The following is a 22,838-nucleotide window of genomic DNA, read 5'->3' on the forward strand; positions in this document are numbered from 1 at the left end:
ATATTTTCTTGTAAATTCTTAATTATATTAGTAATAGCTGTTTTAATGGTTTTTTTTTTTCCGCTAATTCCATGATCTCTGTCATTTCTGATTCTATTGACTGATTTTTCTTCTGGTATGGATCATATTTTGTTGAATCTTCATGTGTCTAGTAATTTTTTATTGTATAGCGGTAACTGTTACATTGCTTAGTATCTTGATGTTGTGAAGTTGTTTCCTTCTTTTACACAGTGTTGAATCCTGTTTCGGCAGGTAGTTCTTTTTTTTTTGAAACAGAAGTCATCAATGGTGACATGCCGGATGCCACAGATGGTGGCACTCTGCCTCATGTATGTCTTGACAGTGTGTGTACCTTCTCATCTCTCCAGAAGGTCGGGTGGGTCAGCAGGTCCATGATGTAGGTCCCCATTGTGTCAGACCCCTGCTGCCCGTGAGCTAGTCACAGATCCAGCTATGGCTGGCCCTCAGCAGGCTGCCTGAGTAGATGCAGGTGTCGCAGATCATCATCACTCCTGCGTAGTGCTTCCAGATTGGTTGCTTCACATGCACACAAAGGCAGGTAGGAAACGCAGCACATTCCCCACCAGGCTTATCAGCTGCAGGCAGTAGCACAAGGCCATCACTATCCAAAAGGCATCCACTGATGTTGCTGTGTTCTTGCAAACCACATTCTTCCCAATACCCTGATGGACTGTGTATTAGTCTATTCTCACACTGCTATAAAGAAATACCCGAGACTGGGTAATTTATTTATTTTTTCAAGATGGAGTCTCTCTCTGTCACCCAGGCTGGTGCAGTGGTGCGATCTTGGCTCACTGCAACCTCTGCCTTCCGAGTTCAAGCAATTCACCTGCCTTAGCCTCCCAAGTAGCTGGGACTACAGGCGTGTACCACCATACCTGGCTAATTTTTGTATTTTTAGTAGAGATGGGGTTTCACCATATTGGTCAGGCTGGTCTTGAACACCTGACCTCGTGATCCACCCGCCTCAGCCTCCCAAAGTGCTGGTTACAGGTGTGAGCCACCACACCTGGCCGAGACTGGGTAATTTATAAAGGAAAGAGTTTAATTGATTCACAGTTCCACGTGGCTGAAGAGGGCTCAGGAAATTTACAATCATGGCCAGAAGGTGAAGGGGAAGCAAGGACCTTCTTTACATGGTGGCAGGAGAGAGAAGTGCAAGCAGAGGAAATGCCAGACGCTTATAAAACCATCGGATCTCATGAGAATTCACTCACTATCATGAGAGCAGCATGGGAGAAACAGCCCCCATGATCCAATCACCTCCTATTGGGTCTCTCCTTCAACACGTGTGGATTATGGGAATTACCATTCAAGGTGAGATGTGGGTGGGGACAGAGACCCAAACCATATCAGACCAAGATGGATTCTGTTCACACAGGCGCAGGAGGGGAACTCATCTGGCCAGCTTGCAGCAGAAACAATCATAGACACAGACAACAAATCTAGAGCCTTGACATGTATCTGCTGGGTGAGTGGAGGGGAGATGGTGATGTCCACCAGATCCACATCCTGATGCAGCAAGATATCATCAGTCTAGCTGACATAGAAGCAGCAAGCTGCTTTGCCTCCTCCTCAGTCTTCCCCCAAAGGGTCTCACCAGTGAACCCTTCTGCCCTCAGCAGCGAGAGCAGAACCCAGGTGGAGCTGCCAGTCCCAAACCAGCCCACTCCTGGAGGCATCTTCATCCTGGCCTCTCTCTTCACCAATTCATCTCCTCACAAGAACCTCCAGCATGGCTATGACCTTCCCAATGTTCTGGTCAAACATGGCGTCTGGCACCCTGGCATCACCCACCCTATATTGCACTGAAGACCATGAGTCTGGATGGGTCTCCATGGCCACCCCTCTGCCTTCAGGGAGGCTGGTGGGGATGCGAGAGCCCGGAATCCAGTGTGCCACCTTCGGGAATATGCAGCCTGGTTTCTAAAGAATGGGAAGCTGTGGAAAGGGTGCTACTTATTTTTGTAGGTTTATTTGTATCCTGCAACTTTACGGAATTTGTTTATCAGTTCTAATACTTTTCTTGTGGAGTCTTTAGGTTTTTCCAAAATCATCAGCAAACAACAATAATTTGACTTCTTCTTTTCCAATTTGGATGCCTTTTCTTTCTCTTGTGTGATTGCTCTATCTAAGATATACAGTACTGTGTTGAATAACGGTGGTCACAGTGGGCATCCATGTTGTGTTCGAGATCTTAGAAGGCTTTCAGTTTTTCCCCATTCGACACTAGCTATGGGTCTGTCATATATGGCATTTATTATGTTATGTTCTATCTATACCCAGTTATTTGAGGGTTTTTATCATGAAGGGATGTTGAATTTTATAAAAAGATTTTTCAGCATCAATTGAAATGACCATATGGTTTTTGTCCTTCATTCTGTTGATATGATGTTATCACATTATCACACTGACTGATTTGCATTTGTTGAAACACCCTTGCATCCCAGGGATAAATCCCACTTGTTCATGATGAATGATTTTTTTAATGCATTCCTGAATATGGTTTGCTAGTATTTTATTGAGGACTTTTCCATCAGTGTTCATCAGGGATCTTGGCCTGTTGTTTTCTTCTTTTGATTCATCTTCGTCTGATTTTGCCTCATAGAATGAGTTTGGAAGTATTCTCTCCTCCTCTATTTTTTGGAATAGTTTGAGCAGGATTGGTAATAGCTCTTCTTTAAATGTTTGGTAAAATTCGGCAGTGAAGCCATCAGGTCCCAGGCTTATTTTATTTTTTATTTTTTTCTGAGGCAAAGTCTCACTCTGTCGCCCAGGCTGGAGTTCAGGGCATGATGTCAGCTCACTGCAACCTCTGCCTCCTGGGTTCAAGCAGTTCTCCTGCCTCAGCCTCCCAAGTAGCTGGGATTACAGGTGCCTGCCACCACATCTGGCTAATTTTTTGTATTTTTAGTAGAGACGGGTTTCACCATGTTGGCCAGGCTGGTCTGGAACTCCTGACCTCAGGTGATCCACCCACCTCCACCTCCTAAAGTGTTGGGATTACAGGCATGAGCCACTGCACGCAGCCTGATCGATTCATTTTTATTGTTCTACTTAAGATATGAGTCATTTACACACCACAATTACAGTTACAATATTCTGTATTTTTCTATTTACTGTTACTAGTGGGTTTTGTACCTTCAGATGATTTCTTACTGCTCATTAACATCGTTTTCTTTCAGATTGAACTCCTTTTGGCATTTCTTGTAAGACAGGTCTGGTGTTGATGAAATCCCTCAGCTTTTGTCTGTCTGGGAAAGTATTTCTCCTTCATGTTTGAAGGACATTTTTGCTGGATATACTATTTGAAGGTAAAAGTTTTTTTCCTTCAGCACTTAAAATATGTCATGCCATTCTCTCCTGGCCTATAAGGTTTCCACTGAAAAGTCTGTTGCCAGACCTATTGGAGTTCCATTGTATGTGGTTTTTTTGTTTGTTTGTTTTTCTTTGAGACAGAGTCTCACTCTGTCACCCAGACTGTGGTGGAGTGGCACGATCTTGGCTCACGGCAACCTTTGTCTCCCATGTTCAAATGATTCTCATGCCTCAGCCTCCTGAGTAGCTGGAATTACAGGCATACACCACCATGCCCGGCTAATTTTTGTATTTTTAGTAGAGACAGGGTTTTGCCATGTTGGCCAGGCTGGTCTTGAACTCCTGACCTCAAGAGATCCACTTGGTCTCAGCCTCCCAAAGTGCTCAATTACAGGGGTGAGCCACCATGCCTGGCCTCCATTGTATGTTGTTTCTTTTCTCTTGCTGCTTTTAGGATCCCTTTTTTATTCTTGACCTTTGGGAGTTTGATTATTAAATGTCTTGAGGTAGTCTTCTTTGGGTTAAATGGGCTTAGTGTTCTATAACCATCTTGTACTTGAATATTGATTTTTTTTTTTTTTTGAGACAGAGTCTCACTCTGTCACCCAGGCTGGAGTGCAGTGGCGCAGTCTCGGCTCACTGCAACCTCTGCCTCCCGGGTTTAAGCGATTCTCCTGCCTCAGCCTCCCGAATAGCTGGGATTACAGGTGCGCACCACCACACCTGGCTAATTTTTGTATTTTTAGTAGAGACGAGGTTTCACCATGTTGGCCAGGTTGGTCTTGAACTCCTGAGCTCAGGCAATCTGCCCGCCTTGGCCTCCCAAAGTGCTGGGATTACACGCATGAGCCACCGTGCCTGGCCTGAATATTGATATGTTTTTTAAGTTTGGGCTGATGTCTCACTAGCTCACGTGTCCCCCAAGTCCACTGGTTCCAAGCCCAGCACAGCATTAGAACTTTCTAGGCCAGGTGCGGTGGCTCAGCTCATGCCTGTAATCCCAGAACTTTGGGAGGCCAAGGCAGGTGGATCATGAGGTCAGGAGTTCAAGACCAGTCTGGCCAAGATGGTGAAACCCCATCTCTACTAAAAATACAAAAATTAGCTGGGCGTGGTGGTGGGCACTTGTAATTCCAGCTACTCGGGAGGCTGAGGCAGAGAACTGCTTGAACCTGGGAAGCGGAGGCTGCAGTGAGCCAAGATTGTGCCACTGCACTCCAGCCTGGGTGACAAAGCCAGACTCTGTCTCCAAAAAAAAAAAAAAAAAAAAAAAAAGAACTTTCTAGGAGGTGCAGTCCTTGTGGCCTAGACCGTCTTTCAGGTTTATTTAGGACTGTAGGGCATGTTAGCCCATGGTGGCAAAGCTTGCTGAAACTCATGTTCTGACCTCTGGGATGGGCAAATTCCCTCTGGCTAGGGCTGGTCTAAATGCTACCTCTGAGGGTGCTGGCTGAGTTCTGCCCAGTGTTGCTCTCAACTGCAACAGGGGAGCACTAAATTCCAACACAGTCCCACAATCACTGTGCTCTCCCTCCTTCAAGTGTAGAGTCTCTCTGTGTGCCACGTGGCCACTGCTAGGAGCTGGGGAAGGGGAGGTGTTAGCAATTCAAGACTGTCTTTCCTACCCTCCTCAGTGTCTCTTTCAGTCATATGAAGTTAAAACCAGGTACTATGAGTGTTCACCTGATTTTTGGTTCTTATGAAGGTGGTTTTTAATATAGATAGTGGTTAAATTTGGTGTCCCTGTCAGGAGACACCTCTACAACTGGTGGAGGCTTCTATTTAGCTGTCTTGCTCTGCCTCCTCCATTTTTGTTGTTGTTGTTGTTTTTTTAGACAGACTCTCACCCCGCTTGGAGTGCAGTGACACAAAAATGGCTCACTGCAGCCTCAACCTCTGGGACTCAAGTGATCCTCCCACCGCAGCCTCCTGAGTAGCTGGGACTACATGCGTGCACCATCGTGCTCAGCTCATTTGTGTTTTTAATTTTTTTGTAGAGATGATGTCTTACTATGTTGCCCAAGCTGATCTCAATGTCCTGAGCTCAAGGGATCCTCTGGCCTCAGCCTCCCAAAAGTACTGGGATTACAGGCATGACTTGTTATTGTTTGTGAACTGTGTGCTCTTTACAATTTTCTCTTTACAAGCATTTACTCTTTGATTTAACCCACCATTACTACAACCACTTGTCACTCATAGATTTGCCAGAAATTAGGTAAATATTTTACTTGTTTTTATTCATCTTTCTTAAATGTACATGTAGCTTGCATTTATTTCAATGTTTAAAACTGGAGATGTTTTGGGTCTTTCTTTAGAACTCTGATGATGTTTTTGTGACCAAAAACATGCTGTAGGAACTTAATTGTTTATATAAATAAGCCTTTTTTTTTTTTTTTTTTTTGAGACAGAGTCTTCCTCTGTTGGCTAGGCTAGAGCACAATGGCTCAACCTCAGCTCACCGCAATCTCTACCTCCTGGACTCAAATGATCCTTCCACCTCAGCCTCCCAAGTAGCTAGGACTACAGGCTTTTTTTTTTTTTTTGGGAGAGACGAGGCTCACTCTGTTGCCCAGGCTGGTCTTGAACTCCTAAGCTCAAGTGAACCTCCCACCTCAGCCTCCCAAAGTGCTGGGATTACAGGTGTGAGGCAGTGTGCCTGGCAAGCCTATGGCAAAACTGGCTTCCTGATATATCATTTTGCTTAAAGTCACAGTTTCCAAGTACCTATCAACATTAAGTGATGACTTAAACTGTATAATCCTTTAACTATACCGCTGAATTCTGTTTCCAAGTACCTTTCTGAGGATTTTTGCATCAGTCTTCATAAGGGATACTGGTCTGTAGTTTTCCTGTAGTACCTTTACTGGCCTTGGTATTAGGTTAATGCTGGCCTCATGGAATGTGTTAAGGGTATGCCCTCATCTTCGATTTTTGGGAAGTCTGAAATGATTGATACAGTTCTTCTTTAAATGCTTGGTAGAATTCATCAGTGAAGCCATCAGGTTTAGGGCTTTTCTTTAACAGGAGATGTTTGATTACTGATTGAATCTCTTTAGTAGTTACAAATCTACTCATATTTTTTATTTCTTCATGGTTTAGCCTGGTAGGTTTAGTGTTTCTAGGAATTTCTCCATTTCACTTGGGTTATCCAATTTCTTGGCACACAATTGCTGATAGTATTCCCCTATAACCCTTTTCATTTCTGTAGAAATGGTAGTAATGTCTTCATTTTCATTTCTGATTTGTCTCCTTTGTTATGAGTAGATCTAGCTAGAGATTTGCAAAGTTTTTTGATTTCTGAATAACCAACTTTTGGTTTCAATTTGATTTTTCTGTATTATTTTTCTAGTCTCTATTTCATTTATATCTATTCTAATCTTTACTACTTCCTTTCTACCGCTAGCTCTGGGTTTAGTTTGCTCTTCCTTTTTAGTTCCTTAAATTGGAAAGTGAGGTTGGTGATTTGATATTTTTCTTATTTTTAAAATAATTTTTAATTTTGCTTTCTTCAGACCAGACTCTTATTTTTTAATGTAAGAATTTATAGCTAGAAACTTCCCCTTGGCACTGCTTTTGTTGTGTCTCATAAGTTTTGGTATGCTGTATTTTCATTTTCACTTGTCTTTATAAGTATTTTATTATTTGTCTTGTGGTTTCTTTTTTTTTTTTTTTTTTTAGACAAACAGCTTTATTTGAAAGACGGAGGACAGCCAAGTCCCCCCGACCCTGCGGTCCTGGTGACGTCGGTCTCAGGTGTGGGAGGACCAGTGTCCTGTGGAGAGAAAACAGGGTTAGGGGTTGGCAGCCTGGGTCAGGAGTCAGGGGCCAGACCACGCGAGCGGCCGCACCCAGGGAGAGGCCGCGGGGCCTGTCGGGGCTGGGTTTCACCACGGCACATGTGGCAGTGCACGGTGAGCTGAGGCCCCTGGAGGCTCTGGGCACCGAATCTCACCCGCTGCCATGGCCAAAGCCGGGGGTGATTTTCAACCAACGCCGGGTGGTTTCTTTTTTGATCTAATGGTTAAGAGTGTGTCAATTTCCATGATTTTTAAATTTTCCAGTTTTCTTTTTGTTTTTGATTCTAAATTCATCCCATTGTGGCCAGAGAAGATATTTTGCTGTCTTTGAAAATCAATTCAGACTTAATTGATGACTTATCTTGGAATTTATCCTATGTATACTTGAGAAGAATGTGTATTTCATTGTTGGGTAGAGTGTTCTGTATATGGTTGTTAGATCTAGTTGGTTTATTGTGTTGTGAAAGTCCTCTATTTCCTTGCTTAGATTTTATGATTCTATCCACTATTGAGATTGGGATATTAAAGTCTCCAACTATTAATGTAGAATTGTACTTCTCCCTTCAATTATGTCAATTTTTGTTTCATATATGTTGATGGTTTGTCATTAGGAGCATAAATGTTTACAACTATTATACCTTCTTGCTGTATTAAACCTTTTATATTTTTTATTTTTTTAAGACAGGATCATGCTCTGTCACCCAGGCTGAAGTGCAGTGGTGTGATCATAGCTCACTGCAGCCTCCAATGCTTTGGCTCAAGCTATCCTTCTGCCTCAGCCTCCTGAGTAGCTGAGACTACAGGCACATGCTACCATGCTCAGCTAATTTTTAAATTTTCTGTAGAGACAGCATTTCACTGTGTTGCCCAGACTGTCTCCAACTCCTGGTATCAAGGCACCCTCATACCTTGGTCTCCCAAAGTGCTGCAATTACATGCCTGAGCCAACATGCTCGTCCTGAACTGTTTTTTAGTATATAATGTCCTTCTTTGTCTTTAGTAACCTTTTTTGCTTTGAAGTGTATTTTGTTGTATACTAGTATCACCATCCTTAATATTTGGTCATTAGTTTCATGGAATATCCTTTCCCATTCTTTCACTTTTAACCTGTTTTTGTCTTTGGATCTTAAGTCTCTTACAGACAGCATATACAGTCATGTATCCTTTATGTATGGGTATATGTTCTTAGAAATGCATTGTTATGCAATTTCATCATCATGTAAATATCACAGAAGGTACTTACACAAACCTAGATGGTATGGTATAGCCTACTGCTCCTAGGCTACAAAGCTGTTACGGCATGTTACCATACTAAATACTGTAGGCAACTATAACCCAATGGTGTTTGTATATCTAAACATAGAAAATATAAAAATATGTTATTATAATCTTACCATTATATTACCATCCTATGTGCATTTCATCATTGACTGAAATGTTATGTGGCACAGGAGTCTTGAATCATGGTTTTTTAAAACCCATTCTTCTAATCTCTGTCTTTTCATTGAAGTTTAACCCATTTACATTTAAAATAATTACTGATGAGGGAATTCTGTCATTTTGCTATTTTCTATATATTGCAGCTTTTTTTGGTTCCTCATTTCTTATCTGTCTTCTTTTGTGTTTAGTTGATTTTTGTAATGAAACTTTTAACTTCCTTTCTTATCTTCTTTTAGCTATTTTCTTTGTGTTATCATGGGATTACATTTAACATCCTAAATAAGGAAGCTTCTAACATAAATTTATAGCAGCTTAATTTGAAAACCATACAAAAACTGCTCCTTAACTGCCCTGTCCCCCACCCCTTTCAGCCGTTGATATCACATAATTACATCTCTATATAACATGTGTCCAAAACAAACTAAATCTATTATTCCTTAAATTAAGTAGAAAACAAAATGTGGAGTTACCTGTCATGAAAATGTTTTCTGGGTATGTGACCACAAAGTGCATTGTAGGATGCAGTGACCTAAAAATGCATACCAGTGCTAAAATAACTGCTGCTGTCTGCAACATCCCTCCTCTCCTTAGGAATGTTGACCAGACTCTACAAAACCCAAACAGTTCCTGTAAGCAAAGAGCAAACAGATTAAGAAAACAACCAGACGGCTTAACACACCATCAGTGACTTCCCCCGCCCCTTCCATTCCCTCTTCATTATATAAAAAGACTAGATAGGCATGCACTATAAGCACTGAAATCTACCTTGTCTTGCTGCTGCCCAAGGCTACCTTGTAAATTTCCCCTGGATAAATCTTTGACTACCTGCCAACCCGGAATCATCTGCCTTTTTTTTTGGTCTGATGGCAAATCAGTAATTCGCCTCCACTTGTAGAGGGCAATTCTCAGTCCTGGCAGGGAGTTTTCCCAACAAAAGCAAAGTTACAATAACACTAGCTTTTGGCCTAATCATTGGTTTTTGTTAATGTATTGGTCTCAAGTCATGTTGTAAACAAAAAGTGGAGTTACATACCATTGTTACAATAATACTAGCTTTTATAATTTCCCATGTATTTACCTTTACTTATCTTTATATCTTTATACAGGTTCAGTTACTGTCTAGTGTCCTTTCAACTTGCAGGACTTCATTTAGCATTTCTTGTAGGGCAGGTCTAGTGGTAATGAACTCCCTCAACTTTTGTTTATCTGGAAAGTCTTATCTTCTACTTCAATTTCGAAGGACAGTTTTTGCCAGATATGGGATTCTTTTCTTTTTTTTTTTTGACACAGAGTCTCGCCCTGTTGCCCTGGCTGGGGGGCAGTGGCGCGATCTTAGCTCACTGCAAGCTCCGCCTCCTGGATTCACGCCATTCTCCTGGAGTAGCTGGGACTACAGGCACCTGCTACCACGCCTGGCTAATTTTTTGTATTTTTAGTAGAGATGGGGTTTCACTGTGTTAACCAGGACGGTTTGGATCTCCTGACCTCGTGATCCACCAGCCTCAGCCTCCCAAAGTGCTGGGATTACAGGCGTGAGCCACTGCGCCTGGCCAGATATGGAATTCTTGATGGACAAACTAATTTTTTTCTTTTACCACTTTGACTATATTAGCTTATTGTCTTCTGGCTTCCAAAGTTTTTGATAAGAAATCTGCTGATAATCTTATTGAGGACCATTTGTATGTGAAGAGTCATTTCTCTTTTGCCGCTTTCAAAATTCTCTTTTGACAGTTTGATTATAATGTATCTCAGTATGTATTTCTTTCAGTTCATCCTACTTGGTTTATTGAACTTCTTAGATATTTATATTCATGTTTTTCATCAAATATGGGAAGCTGTTGGTCATCATTTCTCCAAATATTCTCACCAGCCTTTTCTCTCTCTTCTCCTTCTGTAATTATCACAATGTGTATGCTGATCTGCTTGAGGTATCGCACAGGTTCCTTAGACTCCTTTCACATTTCTTCAATCTCTTTTCTATCTGTTTCTCAGACTCAATAATTTCCATTATCCTCTCTTCAAGTTTTCTGACTCTTTCTTCTAACTGTTCAATGTGCCTTTGAATCCCTCTTGTGAATTTTTCATTTCAGTTATTGTACTTTTTAGCTCCAGAATTTCTTTTTGGTTTCTTTTAGGTTTTCTATCTGTTTTTGATATTTCCATTTTGTTCATAAATAATTTTCTTGACTTTAAATTCTTTTTGTTTTTTGAGTCTCTTTAGGTTTCATTTGAATGGGTTACACTTTCCTGTTTCTTTGTATCCTTTGTGATATTTTTGTGAAAACCAGACATTAGAATTTACTAATGTGTTAACTCTGGAAATCAGATCCTTCCTCTTCTCCAGGGTTTGCTGTTTTTGTTACTGTTTTTATTATTTTTGTTTTTTGATTGTTGTAAGCCCTCTTTGCCTAGGATGAGTCTGAAGTATAAATCTAAGGTCTTCTTAGGTCTTTTCTGAGCCTGCACCGTCCCCTAGGCATGTGCCATGACTTTCTGATTTCTCTCACATATGCAATTGTGTTTATGTCTGGCTCCCAAAAGGGGAAAATGAGAAAAATGAATGGGAGTGGGGAGGGAAGCACCAGCTCTTTAATTCTCCCGGAAGTTACTTCAACCAGAAGGTGAGGGGCTTGCAACAATGGAAGTGCAACAATGGCTAATGACTCTCTGCACCTCTGTGATCATGAGTAGCAGTTAGGAATCAGAGCACAGATCTAATGTTTTGAGGACAATGTCCTTTTTGCCCCCCAGCTCTTACAAGCTGTGTGCAAACCACTCTAGGAACATGTGCACAGCTGCCTGCCATGAGATTCAGTGGTAGGAGATGGTTAGCTGCTACTGTGCTAAGACTGGAAATTGACCAATTTTTTTTTTTTTTTTTTGAGACAGAGTCTCGCTCTGTCACCTAGGCTGGAGTGCAGTGAGGTGATCTTGACTCACTGCAACCTCCGTCTGCCAGATTCAAGTGGTTCTCCTGCCTCAGCCTCCAGAGTAGCTGGGACTACAGGCATTGACCACCACGCCTGGCTAATTTTATATTTTTTGTAGAGACGGATTTTGCCATGTTGGCCATGCTGGTCTTGAACTCCTGACCTCAGGTGACCCACCCACCTCAACCTCCCAAAGTGCTAGGATTACAGGCATGAGCCACTGCACCCCACCTCTTTTTCTTTTCTTTTTTTTTTTTTTTTGGTCTTAAAACAACATGCATTTATTTGGGTCACAATGCTATAGATTGGCTACTTGGGCTGGGCTCCGCTGGGCAATTCTTCTGGTCTCTGCTGGACTCACTCCCGCATTTTTCCCCCAGTTGCTAGGCTGGCTAAGTGTCGGCTATTCTAAGACAGATGGCTCACTGCTGCTCCACATAATCTCATCCCCCAGTAGGCTAGCCCAGGTTTGTTCTATAGCAGCTGAGCAGGATCCCAAAAAAGCAAGTGGAAGCAAGCAAGGCTTCTTAAAGGTTACGCTTAAAACAACCACATGATCACTTTCACCACATTCCATTGGGCAGAACTTCGTAACGCAGCTAGCTCAGACTCCAGGGTTGAGGAAATAGATTCCACTCCTTAATGAGGGGAGTTACAGAGACACATTGCAAATGAATGAATATAGGGAGGAACAGAGAACTGGAGACATTTCTGCAATCCTCTTCAAAGCATTAGCATATATATTTTGCCTTAGGCTTTATTTTCTAAGGGATTCAGGTTATGACAGTGTCTATTACACTAATATTTTTTTAAAGAAATTGACAAAATTTAACCACAATGTACTGTCCAAGTCTTCCTCTGGAAGCTGCAAGTTTCAATAAATTCTACAGTTCTAAAATACAGATGGTTCCTTGACTTATGATGGAATTATATCCCAGATAAATCCATCACAAGTTGAAAATATCTTAAGTCAAAAACACACTTTTGACATATTATTTTTAACTTACAACGGGTTTATCTGGGACACAACCTCACTGTAAGTCGAGAAGCATACTAAAATGTATATCATTTTTGGACTATTGTAAAGTTGAAAAATCATAAGTGAAACCATCGTAAATCAGGGATTGTCTGTACATAAGACAGACTCTGCCAGTGTAATTTCTGTGTAGGTGAGGAGACAGATTTCTGGTGCTTCCCATTCTGCCATTTTTCTAGAATCCTCTCCTATTTGTTTCATTTTCATTCATTCTATATTGATTAATATTAAACATCTAATATTGTGACTTTATATACTACTTTGGCTGAACTCTCATGTTTCTATTTTTTTGTTCTCATTGTGATTAATTTCTAAACAGTTTATAAATCTGCAATCCCGGTTGCAATTTTCTCCTTGACCCAGATTTAAGGCATTTTTCCCTTTAGCTTCCAGTTAGATGAATTTCCTTTTATCTTTTTGTCTAAAAAATTATTTTTAGTGCTCTCTGTTAACAGAGTGTGTAACTTAAAATTGAGATTTTTTTTGGTGTAATTTAGTTTTAAAAATCAATTTTTATAAATGTTTCCTGGTCATTAAAGGCAACTTCTCTATCTGTAAGTTATAAAGTTTAATATAGCTATTAAATCTTGTATTGCTACTTAGGTTCTTTTAAAAATTATTGTCTACTACTTCCCTGCTGAGGTTTCAAATACAAAGAATGGTATATAATCAAACAATCTAAAGGTGAGGAGAAAGAGAATGTGATGGTTAATACTGAGTGTCAACTTGATTGGATTGAAGGATGCAAAGTATTGATCCTGTGTGTATCTGCGAGGGTGTTGCCAAAGGAGTTTAACATTTGAGTCAGTGGGCTGGGAAAGGCAGACCCACCCTTAATCTGGGTGGGCACCATCTAATCAGCTGCCAGCACGACCAGAATATAAAGCAGGCAGAAAAAACGTGAAAAGATTAGACTGGCTTAGCCTCCCAGCCTATACCTTTCTCCTGTGCTGGATGCTTCCTGTCCTCAAACATCAGACTCCAAGTTCTTCAGGAACTCGGACTGGCTTCCTTTCTTGCAGCTTGCAAATGGCCTATTGTGGGACCTTGTGATGGTGTGAGTTAAAACTATTTAATAAACTCTCCTTTATATATAAATATATGTATCTATTCCATTAGTTCTTTCCCTCTAGAGAACCCTAATACAGATTTTGGTACCAGGAGTGATTCTAGAGGAACAGAATATTAAGGATGGAGTTCTCTTGTTGGTTTTGGGGTTTCTGGAGTTGGCTGCTTAATATGATTAGACCCCAAAATGCTAAGGACTCTAATAGTATGGAGAACACTGATAGTCGTTGGCATGAACTTTTTTTTTTTTTTTTTTGAGGCGGAGTCTCGCTCTGTCGCCCAGGCTGGAGTGCAGTGGCGCGGTCTCGGCTCACCACAAGCTCTGCCTCCCGGGTTCACGCCATTCTCCTGCCTCAGCCTCCCGAGTAGCTGGGACCACAGGCGCCCACCACCACGCCCGGCTAATTTTTTGTATTTTTAGTATTTTTAGTAGAGACGGGGTTTCACCGTGTTAGCCAGGATGGTCTCGATCTCCTGACCTCGTGATCCGCTCGCCTCGGCCTCCCAAAGTGCTGGGATTATAGGCTTGAGCCACCACGCCCGGCCTGGCATGAACTTTTTAGAGAGTTATGAAAAATAAATGCATTTGACACTCCTGATTCACCACTTGTGAGAGGCAAGGAGTTTAGTGACTCTATACATAATACCTTTGACTCTACGTGGAGAACCAAGGAACATAATTAAGTTGGTTGGTTGTTCCTAAGTTCACTGAACAAAGTGAATCCAAAGGGATTCTAACTCCTCGCTTCAGAAGCAGATACTGAGCCTCAAATCTGCTAAGATTGTCCTAAATGACAGTCTTATCTCCTGCAGAGAAAGAACTGAAATTGTGGAAAAACAAACACAAGCTCTTATTAGGCAAGTGACTGACCTGCAACAAAAGGTGCATGCACAGCCTTGCCAGGTGTCTACTGTTAAAGTGAGGGCATTGATTGGAAAAGAATGGGACACTGTAAGTTGGAATGGGGACACTGAGCTTGTAAACGCTGATGAACTTTTTTTGCCAAAAGAAACAGCTTCCCCATCCCGGGTAGCAAGTAGCGGCAACATCCCCCTCCCTGACCCACACTATCATCAGCCTTTCTACCTTTGTAGGAGGAGATAAACCCTACGCTGCCTGAGGCAACAGTGATGGCCTCCCCTGAGGCAGTTGCCAGGCAAGATAACGCTGATTCTCCTCAGGAGCCACCCCCAACACCCTTGTTTGCTTCCAGATCTATAACAAGACTAAAGTCCTGGCAGGCCCCTAGAGGTGAGGTTCAGAGTGTGACCCGTGAGGAGGTGCACTATACTCGAAAATAACTGCTTGAGTTTTCTAATTTATATAATCAGAAATCTGGAGAACAGGCATGGGAATGGATATTAAGGGTGTGGGATAATGGTGGAAGGAACACAGAGTTGGATCAGGCTGAATTTATTGATTTGGGCCCACTAAGTGGGGATTCTGCATTTCATGTTGCAGCTCAGAGAGTTAAAAAAGGTTCTAATAGTTTATTTGCTTGGTTAGCTGAAATATGGATTAAAAAATGGCCCACTATGAGCGAGCTGGAAATGCCTGATCTCTCTCAGTTTAATGTAGAGGAAGGGATCCAAAGGCTTAAGGATATTGGGATGGTGGAGTGGATTAGCCACTTTAGACCTACTCATCCCAGCTTGGAGGGTCCAGAAGATGGACCCAGGACCCCTTGAATGAAGGGGAGGCCAGTCCCATTGAGGAAGGACCCCACTACATTACCGACAATTTATGCTGTTAATCTTTCTCCCATTATCCCCCAAGGAGACCTCTAGCCTTTTACTAGGGTAAAACTGTGCATTGGGGAAAGGGAAATGATCTGACATTTCAGGGTCTACTGGACACTGGCTCTGAGCTGACGTTGATTCTAGGGGACCCAAAATGTCATTGTGGTCCGCTAGTTAACATAGGAGCTTATAAAGTTCAGGTAATTAATGAAGTTTTAGCCCAGGTCCAACTGACAGTGTGTCCGGTGGGTCCCCGGACTCATCCTGTGGTCATGTTCCCAGTGCCAGAATGCGTAATTGGCACAGGCATTCTTAGCAGCTGGCAGAACCCCCACATTGGCTCCCTGACTGGTAGAGTAAGGGCTATTATGGTGGAAAAGGCCAAGTGGAAGCCATTAGAGCTGCTTCTACCTAGAAAAATAGTAAATAAAAAACAGTATCACATCCCTGGAGGGGTTGCGGACATTAGTGCCACCATCAAGGACTTGAAAGACACAGGGGTGGTGATTCCCACCACATCCCTGTTCAACTCTCCCATTTGGCCTGTGCAAAAGACAGATGGATCTTGGAGAATGACAGTCAATTATGTAAGCTTAACCAAGTGGTGACTCCAATTGTGGCTGCTGTATCAGATGTGGTTTCACTGCTTGAGCAAATTAACACATCTCCTGGTATGTGGTATGCAGCCATTGACTTGGCAAATCCCATTTTCTCCATTCCTGTCCATAAGGCCCACCAGAAGCAACCTGCCTTCAGCTGGCAGGCCAGCAATATACCTTTACTGTACTACCTCTGTGGTATATCAACTCTCTGGCTGTGTCATAATCTTATGTGGAGAGACCTTGATCTCTTTTTGCTTCCACAAGATATCACACTGGTCCATTACATTGATGACATTATGCTGATCGGATGCAGTGAGCAAGTAGTAGCAAACACACTGGACTTACTGGTGACACAGAAGATGGAAAATAAATCTGACTAAAATTCAGGGACCTTCTACCTCAGTAAAATTTTTAGGGGTCCAGTAGTGTGGGTCCTGTCGAGATGTTCCTTATAAAGTGAAGGATAAGTTGCTGCATTTGGCCTCTCCTATACCAAGAAAGAGGAACAACACCTACTGGGCCCATTTGGATTTTGGAGGCAACATATTCCTCATTTCGGTGTGTTACTCTGGCCCATTTACTGAGTGACCCAAAAGGCTGCCAGTTTTGACTGGGGTCCAGGAGAAGGCTCTACAACATGTCCAGACTGCTGTGCAAGCTGCTCTGCCACTTGGGCCATATGACCCAGCAGATCCAATGGTGCTTGAGGTGTCAGTGACACCTCAAGGGATGCTGTTTGGAGCCTTTGGCAGTCCCCCATAGATGAATCGCAGTAGAGGCCTCTAGGATTTTGGAGCAAGGCCCTGCCATCTTCTTCAGATAACTATTCTCCTTTTGAGAGACAGCTCTTGGCCTGTTACTGGGCTTTGGCGGAAACGGAACGTTTGACTATGTGTCATCAAGTCACCATGCAACCCGAACTGATTATCATGAACTGGGTGCTTTCTGACCCATCTAGCCATAAAGTGGGTCATGCACAGCAGCATTCCATCACCAAATGGAAGTGGTATATACATGATCGGGCTCGAGCAGGTCCTGAAGGCACAAATAAGTTACATGAGGAAGTGGCTCAAATGCCCATGGTCTCCACTCCTGCCACCCTGCCTTCTCTCCCGAGCCTGCACCGATGGCCTCATGGGAGTTCCCTGTGATCAGCTGACAGAGGAAGAAAAGACTAGGGCCTGGTTCATGGATGGTTCTGCACGATATGTAGGCACTACCCAAAAGTGGACAGCTGCAGCACTACAGCCCCTTTCTAGGACATCCCTGAAGGACAGCAGTGAAAGGAAATCTTCCCAGTGGGCAGAACTTTAAGCAGTACACTTAGTTGTGCACTTTGCACGGAAGGAGATATGGCCAGATGTGCGATTATATACTTATTCATGGGCTGTAGCTAATGGTTTGGCTGGATGGTCAGGGAAATGGAAGAAGCATAATTCGAAAATTGGTGACAAAGAAATCTGGGAAACAGGTACGTGGATTATCTCTCTGAGTGGTCAAAAACTGTGAAGATATTTGTATCCCATGTGAGTGCTTACCAATGGGTGATCTCAGCAGAGAAGGATTTTAATAATCAAGTGAATAGAATGAGCCCTTCTGTGCATACTCAGCCTCTTTCCCCAGTTACCCCTGTCATTGCCCAATGGGCCCATGAACAAAGTGGCCATGGTGGCAGGGATGGAGGTTACATATGGGCTCGGGAACATGGACTTCCACTCACCAAGGCTGACCTGGCTACTTCCACTGCAGAGTGCCCAATTTGCCAGTAGCAGAGACCAACACTGAGCCCTTGAAATGGCACCATTCCTTGGGGTAACCAACCAGCTACCCGATGGCATGTTGATGATACTGGATCTCTTTTATCATGGAAAGGGTAGAGGTTTGTCCTCACTGGAATAAACACTTATTCCAGATATGGGTTTGCCTATCCTGCATGCAATGTTTCTGCCAATACTATCTGTGGACTCACAGAATGTCTTATCCACTGTCATGGTATTCCACACAGCATTGACTCTGACCAAGGCACTCACTTTACAGCTAAAGAAGTGTGACAGTGGGCTCATGCTCATGGAATTCACTGGTCTTACCATGTTCCCCATCATCCTGAAGCAGCTGGACTGATAGAACGGAATGGCCTTCTGAAGTCACAATTACAACATCAACCAGGTGACAACACTTTGCAGGGCTGGGGCAAAGTTCTCCAGAAGGCCATGTATGCCCTGAATCAGCATCCAATATATGATACTATTTCTCTCATAGCCAGGATTCACAGGTCCAGGAATCAAGGGGTGGAAGTGGCACCACTCTTCATCACCCTTAGAGAGTCATTAGCAAAATTTTTGCTTCCTGTTCCCATGACATCATGTTCTGCTGGCTTAGAGGTCTTAGTTTCAAAGGGAGGAATGCTGCCACCAGGAGACACAACAGCGATTCCATTAAACAGGAAGTTAAGATTGTCACCTGGACACTTGAGACTCCTCCTACCTTTAAGTCAACAGTCTAAGAAGGGAGTTACAGTGTTGGCTGGGGTGATTGACCCGGACCATCAAGATGAAATCAGTCTACTATTCCACAACGGAGGTAAGGAAGAGTATGTATGGAATACAGAGATCTATTACGGTGTCTCTTAGTATTACCATGCCCTGTGGTTGAAGTCAATGGGAAACTATAAAAGCCCAGTCCAGACAGGACTACAAATGGTCCAGACCCTTCAGGAATGAAGGTTTGGGTCACTCTACCAGGAAAAAAAACCACGACCTGCTGAGGTGCTTGCTGAATGCAAAGGGAATACAGAATGGGTAGTAGAAGGCTAGTCTTCCATACCAGCTACAACCAAGTGAACAGTTGCAGAAATGAGGATTGTAATTGTCCTGAGTATTTCCTCCTTCTTTTGTTAAAAACATGTTTGTGCATATATACACTTGTACTAAGAAAATATCTTCATTTTATTTCCTTTTTTTTTGAGATGGAGCCTCGCTCTTGTTGCCCAGTCTGGAGTGCAGTAGCAGGATCTCGGCTCGCTGCAACCTCTGCCTCCTGGGTTCAAGCGATTCTCCTGCCTCAGCCTCCCGAGTAGCTGGGATTACAGGCATGCGCCACCATGCCTGGCTAATTTTTGTATTTTTAGTAGAGACGGGGTTTTACCATGTTGGCCAGGCTGGTCCTGAACTCCTGATCTCAAGTGATCCGCCCAGCTGGGCCTCCCAAAGTGCTAGGATTACAGGCGTAAGCCACAGCGCCCGGCCATAATATTTTTGTGAAAATATGTGTTCTGAGGTCTAAACATTCAGCTTACAAATCCCCTTAGTGTTTGTAGAGTATGTGTGTGTTTTGAATGTGTGCATGTGAGTATATGAATGTGAATGTGTAAGTGCATGAGTTTAAGTGTACGAGTGTGTGTGTGCGCGTGTGTAGGAATGTGAATCTGGTTGTGAGTGTGTCTGAGTGTGACTGTGTGTGTGGGGAGGGCTGCATGTGCTGAGAGCTGTCAAGAATGAAGACTTCCATTTCTCCTCACCAATCTCTATATCCTGCTTTATTTCATCCTCTCCTAAGCCTTATGCAAACTTAAGAAAACTCAGGTTGAGACCCTCTACTACTGTCAAAAGCCATTACTCACCTCGGCCTCCCAAAGTGCTGGGATTACAGGCGTGAGCCACTGCGCCCAGCCTTTTATCATGTGACGTAAGATTTACTTCATATCAGCATTTAAGTATTGTTAACTTTATGTAATACCATTTGGGTTGGGGATTGGTGTGTTTCCAGTTGTACAAAGGATAGTTGTATTAGGTGTAATTATGACCTCATAATTGTCTTTATTTGAAGATTATGAATGATCTCAGGAGATATGTATGTGTTCAAGTTGACAAGTGGTGGACTTGTGATGGTTAATACAGTCAACTTGATTGGATTAAAGGATGCAAAGTATTGATCCTGAGTGTGTCTGTAAGAGTGTTACCAAAGGAGATTAACATTTGAGTCAGTGGGCTGGGAAAAGCAGACCCACCCTTAATCTGGGTGGGCACCATCTAATCAGCTGCCATCATGACCAGAATATAAAGCAGGCAGAAAAACGTGAAAAGACTAGACTGGCTTAGCCTCCCAGCCTACAGCTTTCTCCCATGTTGGATGCTTCCTGTCCTTAAACATTGGACTCCAAGTTCTTCAGCTTTGAAACTCGACTGGCTTCCTTTCTCCTCAGCTTGCATATGGCCTATTCTGGGACCTTGTGATCATGTGAGTTAATACTACTTAATAAACTCCATATATATCTCCTATTAGTTCTGTCCCTCTAGAGAACCCGGACTAATAAAGAGAACGAGATAGAGGAGGAAACAACAGAGGCCATGACTGCACTTTTTACATATATAAAATATTGGTAAGTCTGCCATCCTAGCTTCCCATCTGCCTACAAGTGGACAGAGCCATTTTTAACCTTTCTTACCATGAACATACTTCAATTCACTTAGAATTCTTGAAGTCCAGGCCAAGCACCTCTAGGGTAAAATTTAGCATTCTATTTTATCCAGGTGTTCACTAACGGTTCCATACTAACTTGTTTCTGCAGATAAAGTATAAATTCTTCATGGGCTAAAATCACACCTTATTTTGTATCTTCCCCTTGCACCAACCACTAGCATAGTACTGAGTACATAGTTCAAATGCCATTAACTCCACAATGATCCTACCTATGAAGATATGACTTGAAGAATTCTGAAACTCACTAAGCTAACCTATACAAGGATACTAATTTACTATTTATATACTGAAATTAAAGCCCTAGTATGATGTCTGGGGTTACTAAACACAGTGATATGGTAATTTGGTGGAGGCCAGCAAGGCCAATGCCATTACTTCTCAGGGTAACTGGAATTGTGTCTTCAAAGGAGAGGTAATTCCCACTATCAACTGGGATGCACAGGGTATCAGACTTGTGAGAAGAGCCCTTTTGTAGGCTCAAGGAGTGCCAGTGGCATTCAAGGAGGAGGGAGGGAGAGAGGATTTTTGTCCCCAAGGGGCATCTAGCAACATTTTGAGACAGTTTTGGTTGGTGGTGGGGTGCTACTGGGATTTACTGGGTAGAAGCCAGGGATGCTGATAAAATAAACATCCTACAATGCACAGGACAACCTTCCACAACAAAGAATTATCTGACTTAAAATGTCAATAGTGCCAAGGATGAGAACCTTTTCTTTCGTAGGCAATCAAGGGAATTCTTTGTCCTCTGTGCTCAGACCTGAACTTAAAAGAGTAAAATTATCTAAGAGCTGTTTCTGAGTAAGACAAGTTACAAAATGGGCACTGCCATCAGGAGGTGGCATCTCTAGTTAAAAAAAAATTCAGAAATTGAGTAGTCTTATTTTGTATATATCCTTATGCTATTCTGTTTTTTTTTTTTTTTTTTTGAGACAGAGTCTTGCTCCTGTCGCCCAGGCTGAAGTGCAATGGCACGATCTTGGCTCACTGCAACCTCTGTCTCCCAGGTTCAAGCGATTCTCCTGTCTCAGCCTCCTGAGTAGCTGGGATTAAAGGCACCCGGCACCACGCCTGGCTAATTTTTGTATTTTTAGTACAGATGGGGTTTCGCCATGTTGGCCAGGCTGGTCTCGAACTCTTGACCTCATGATCCACCCTCCTCGGCCTCCCAAAGTGCTGGGATTACAGGCGTAAGCCACTGCACCCAGTCTGTTTACTTTTATGTTTTAGAGATGGGGGTCTCGCTGTGCTACCCAGGCTGTAGTGCAGCGGTGCAACTATAGCTCACTGGAGACTTGAACTCCTGGGCTCAAGAGATCCTCCAGCCTCAGCCTCCTGAGTAGCAGGAAGTAGAGGTGTACACAACCACACCCACTTTTTTTTTTTTTTTTTTTTGGAGACACTCTGTTGCCCAGGTTGGAGTGCAGTTTTGCGATTTTGGCTCACTGCAACCTCCACCTCCCTGGTTCAAGCGATTCTCCCACCTCAGCCTCCCGAGTATCTGGGATTACAGGCGTGTGCCACCACACCTGGCTGATTTTTGTATTTTTTGGTAGAGACGAGGTTTCACCATGTTGGCCAGGCTGGTCTCAAATTACTGGCCTCAAGCAGTGCTCCTGCCTTGGCCTCCCAAAGCGTTGGGATTATAGGCATGGGCCACCACACCCAGGTACTACTGTGTGATTTTAATATCCAATGTTTTTTCTTCTATTACAAAAGTATCTTTATATACTTATCTTACCCTAAGCCATTGAAATTGTTCCATTTTAAGTTGTACTGATAAAGGATCCAAATTTACAGTTTCTGCTCAGCTGTGTAGCAAAGTATTAATGAAAGGGTTACATGTTCACACTTTGAGGCCAAGTGGTAGTGACTCCAAGGACAAAATGAACTGTCAAAAAACAGGGCTGTATAATCCATTCATTCTTTCCAACAGTAGAATCTCCTCCAATCATCAGTTCTGGAGATTCTGGGGTTATTCAGTTAAGAAGAGTAGCGCATACTTCAGTCAGATGAGGACACTCTCAAAATACAAGCTGAAAATACAAAACTCCTCATAACAATGTCAAGTGCCAACAATGATTTTTAAAATTTAAGTAGGGCTGAACTGTGTGTAACTGGTGAAATGTTCAAGTTAACAATCCTTACACACGAAATCTCTAACTTCACTGACTTAGTTCATTATTTGCTGAATAAACAATAAACTTCCAGTCAGTAGTCAAGAGTTGGCAATCTAGCTGGTAGGACATAACATATAATCATGAAACAGCAAAAACAGTATTCAAAGATTAAATTAGCAATACCCCAAAATGTGTGTTAGAGTTAGCATAAAGAATTTCTGATGTAGTTTACCAAGAGCTAAACTAAAAAGTCCAGAATACAAAAAACAGGGATGCAATGATGTTGGTTT

The 22,838-nt window shown here is 42.6% G+C and overlaps 1 long non-coding RNA gene and 1 other non-coding gene across 2 annotated transcripts; both read right to left on the bottom strand.

Moving 5' to 3' along the window:
* Nucleotides 1–5,859: 5,859 nt before the first annotated feature.
* LOC129058822 (uncharacterized) lies at nucleotides 5,860–21,830 on the bottom strand. Its single transcript, XR_008524233.2, has 2 exons — nucleotides 9,655–21,830; nucleotides 5,860–9,203 (listed from the first exon to the last, which is right to left on the bottom strand). It is a non-coding gene; the product is annotated as an uncharacterized LOC129058822 (long non-coding RNA).
* LOC112133315 (small nucleolar RNA ACA64) lies at nucleotides 7,206–7,331 on the bottom strand. Its single transcript, XR_002914979.2, has one exon. It is a non-coding gene; the product is annotated as a small nucleolar RNA ACA64 (small nucleolar RNA).
* Nucleotides 21,831–22,838: the final 1,008 nt, after the last annotated feature.

This window comes from Pongo abelii, chromosome 3 (genome assembly GCF_028885655.2).
Source record: "Pongo abelii isolate AG06213 chromosome 3, NHGRI_mPonAbe1-v2.0_pri, whole genome shotgun sequence".
In the NCBI taxonomy this organism is placed as follows: Eukaryota; Metazoa; Chordata; class Mammalia; order Primates; family Hominidae; genus Pongo; species Pongo abelii.